This window comes from Chrysochloris asiatica, unplaced genomic scaffold (assembly GCF_000296735.1).
Source record: "Chrysochloris asiatica unplaced genomic scaffold, ChrAsi1.0 scaffold00107, whole genome shotgun sequence".
In the NCBI taxonomy this organism is placed as follows: Eukaryota; Metazoa; Chordata; class Mammalia; order Afrosoricida; family Chrysochloridae; genus Chrysochloris; species Chrysochloris asiatica.
This window is the reverse complement of record NW_006408625.1, coordinates 3,571,128-3,575,314: the sequence shown is the minus strand read 5'-3', so window position 1 is coordinate 3,575,314 and position 4,187 is coordinate 3,571,128. Positions and strand designations below refer to the sequence as shown.

Below are 4,187 nucleotides of genomic sequence, written 5' to 3'. Positions count from 1 at the left end.
TCCTCTTCTTTCTTCTTCTAGTCGAGTTCTGATCATCCAGCCATTGAAGCCAGGTCAAGTGGGTGCTATCTGCAAGTATGGGTGTTCTTGTGCATCTCTCCATACTTCATACATGTTGGGGTTTTGTATGTAATTTTATTTTAAGCTTTTATTGTGAATTGAGTGATAGTTTCCATGGGAGGACATCAGTTTTGCACTCAACCTATTGTATTTTGTTTCATTGCAATGACTACAGTCCCTCCCATGCATCATCAGTTAACAGTATTTGCTTCCATTCCCTCTTTTGTTGTTGTTGTTTTGATGTACACAGAAACACGCAGAAATATGTTATTATTTAAACAACCAAAGAGCACATTCTGCAAGCCAACCTCCTGTCTGCCCGCACACAGCCTTTCTCTTTCCATGCGTCTAGAGTCCTTAACTGCTCTATCTTCAATTTGTCATTTCCAACATAGTAAACCATGTGATGATCAGATTCAAAATGATAGTAGCAGTTCATTACAGCTCACTAATGCCAAGGATATCAATGTTTAACCATTCCATTTCATTTTTTACTATTTTCAATTTTCATAGCTTCATACTTTGTACATTCCATGTGCCAATTATTAATGGATATTTACAGCTGTTTCTCTTCATGTTGAGTTGTTCCCCATCAGCAAATGAAGGTACTGAAGGCTTTTCTCCATGCACATCATCATGGTCAACTAATTTGAGGAGGCAGCTCTACTCCAGTGGTATTTTGAATGCTTTCTAACCTGAATGACACATCTTCTGGCACTACATCTGACAATATTCTGGTGCTTTTATGTTTCAATTGTCAATATTGTGGTACTATCTGACAGTGTTCCACTGCTATTCATAACATTTCTGAGTAAATATTGGGAAATAGTCTGCCTTACCTGGTGTGGCGCTGTGGGTTAATGTGTCAGACTGAAAAGCTGTTTGAACTGCAAGGTTGGTGGCCCAAACTCACCAGCTGCTCCTTGGAACTCCTTGGGTCGGTATGGGTCAGAACTGACTCAATAGCACTTAACAACAACAGCAACATTTTCTTTCTACTCTGTCTTAGTCTGGATGTTCAGCTGAAACCTGTCCACCATGGGTGATCCTGCTGGTATTTAAAATACCAGTGGCATAGCCTCCAGAATCACAGCAACACACAGTCCACCACAGTGCAACAAACTGACAGACAAGTGGTGGTTCTAATGTTCTTAGTATTTGCCATATGATATTTTGTACATTAATGTGTTACACGTTGAGTTGCTGACTGCAAGGTCATCAGTTTGAATCCGCCAGCTGTTCTGCAGGAGAAAAATGAGGCTTGCTGCCTCAGAAACCCTGTACAGGGTCACTATGAATGGGAACTAACTCAACGGCAAACAACAACAATTATATATGTTGTTTTAATAACATCTGATTTTATGTTAGTAATTTTCCTAGGTTGTTCATATTATCTTCTGAAAAATTTGTGTTATATTTACATAAAGCAGTCTTTTACCTTATGATTTGCTCCCTTGATTTTCAAAGTTCTCCATTCAGACATTTGAAAAATACGTACATCTTCTTTATTATTTCATTTCATTTCTAAATATCTTATTATTATTTAGGTGAAAGTTTACAAAACAAATTAGTTTCCCAATTAGCAATTTATGCAAAATATTACATGATACTAATTACAATCCCCATTACCATATTGGGTTCCCTGTCTGTGTTAGCCCAGTTTTCCTGCCTCTTTCTGCATACTTACTTTCCTTCACTTTTGGGCAAATGCTGCCCTTTTGGTCTTGTGAGAAGGACTTCAAAAAGTTTGTGATAAATTCTATATCTTTTGTGACTATTATGTATTCACAAACTTTTTGAAGCCCCCTCATGTAGTTGTTTGTTCTGAGGCGCATGTTCCTCCTGGGTGTTACTATTAACTCATAAAGCCAGTCTTATGTGGCTGCAAGGTGATCTCCAGGAGTAGGTTGTACTTGTACATTAGGAGAGTGTCCAAGGGCCCGAGTCTTGCCAGGGCAAGGGTAGGGGTGGAGGTGGGGGGACAGTCCTTTTAAAGCAGGAATCTTAAAACTTTTTTATGAATTTGAACTTCGTTCTGCCTGGTTTCTTCCCCACTCTGTTTGGTGCCTTGTTGTATTGTGATCCTGGTCAGAAGAGTTGTTGGTAGTGTTAGCCAGGCACCATCTTGTTCTCCTGGTCTCAGGTTGGTAGAAGTTGTGGTTCATGTGCTCCATTGGTCCTTTAGATTCCTTCCTTCCTTGATTTTTTGCTTTTCTTCAGTCTTCTTTGCTCTGGAGGAAAGGATAACTTTGATGACCACTTGCAAGCTTTTAAGATCCCCATTGCTACTCACCAAAACAGGATGTAGAACATTGTCTTTATGAATCATGTTATGCCAATTGACCCAAATTTCCCCCTGAGACTGTGATCCCTAACTGTCAAGCCCAGTATTTCAGTCCTGGGAGGTGTTTGGTTATGGCTAAGAGGTTTTCATGGCTGTGCCTGCTGTGGGCTTTATTATATATATGGGTGTGTCTGCAACATGTGCAAATATAGATGTAGAACTATCTGATGCCAGCCCTATACCCATGTGGGTGTACTCCATAAGCACACTGACCAGCTTACATAACCATCTATGTGTATCCACTCTGTGTTATTGTTTGTCATTAGCATTGTTACAGGATTGTATTTTTGTTGTTGTTGTGTGCCTTCAAGTCAGTTCCAACTCATAGCGACCCTATATAGGATTGCTTAGGAGTAGCTGGTAGGTTTGAACTGCCAACCTTGTGGTCTGCAGTCCAGTGCTGATGCTGCAGCGCCATCCCAAGAGTCCGTATGTGTAATTGTGTTTATTATTGTTGTCTTTTACTCTTGCTTACCTTTCAGTGTCTCCCTTTGCCTTGGCTATGTTATTCTGACTTCCACATATTACGTATTGTCTTTCCCTTCACCAAAGGTGGCCATGTGTCTACTCTCTAGTTAGTGGTTTTACCTCTTGCCCTCTCATATCCCTGGTAGCCATCAACAAAACGTTTATTTTTGTGTGAATGTTTTGTAATAGTGGTCTCGTGCAATATTTGTTCTTTTGTAACTGACTTGATGGCACTTAACAACAACAATTTCACTTGGCATAATGTCCTCCAGTTTCATCCATGTTGTGAGCTGTTTCACCGATTTATTATTCTTTGGTGCTGTGGGTTAAGGAGCTCTGGTAGCATAGTGGTTATGAATCGGGCTGCGAACCTTAAGATCAGCAGTTTGAAACTACCAGCTGCTCCGCGGGAGAAAGATGAGGCTTTATGCTCTCTTAAAGATTTACAGCTTCGGAAACCCTGTACAGGGTCGCTATGGGTCAGAACCAACTCGATGCCACTTAACAAGGGCTGTGGATTAATGCATCAGACTGCAAAGTTGTTTGAACTGTAAGGTCGGTGGGTCAAGCTCACCAGCTGCTCTTGGAAACCCTATATAGGGTTGCTGTGTGTCGGAATCAACTTGACAGCACTGAACAACAACATTGCATAGTGCTCCATTGTGTGTGTGTACCACAGCTTGTTCACCGACTCATCCATTGATGGGCACTTAGGTTGTTTCTATTTGCTGTTGTGAATAGTGCTGTGGTGAACATGTGTGTGCATACGCCAGGCTCTTACTTCTCTGGGACATATACCTGTGAGTAGGACTACTGCATCATCTGTATTTCTATTTCTAGCTTTATGAGGAAGTGTCAGACCATTTTCCATAGTGCTTATATCTCATTTTATTTTTGCATTCACTTCTTTATATTAAGGAGTCCTGGTATTGGATGTAGGATGAACACTGAACCACATAGTCGGTTTTGAACTGCAAGGTTGGCAGTTCAAACTCACCAGCCACTCCAAACCCTATGCAGGATCATTATGAATTGGAACTGGCTCAATGGCACTTAACACAACACACACTTTACATTAAACTCAAGTATATTTTGGTGAATGATATAAGGTGAGGAGCTAAATTTTTCCAAATACTCTTCAGCATCATTTATAGTGTAATCTTTCTGATTTCTTAATGATTGTGAGAACTTCATTGTCCTGTATTAAATTCTCATGTATCTACTTCGGTAAAAATATTTTTTTGAGTTTTAAAACAGTAAAGAGACCATTCTTAAAGTGAAATCTTGTTCATTCATTTTATATATATATATATAT

The 4,187-nt window shown here is 39.9% G+C and overlaps 1 protein-coding gene across 1 annotated transcript in view; it reads left to right on the top strand.

Annotated features, from left to right (window-relative positions):
* Nucleotides 1–4,187, top strand: part of FANCC (Fanconi anemia, complementation group C) — a 200,859-nt gene that overhangs the window by 130,181 nt on the left and 66,491 nt on the right. The window lies entirely within an intron of this gene.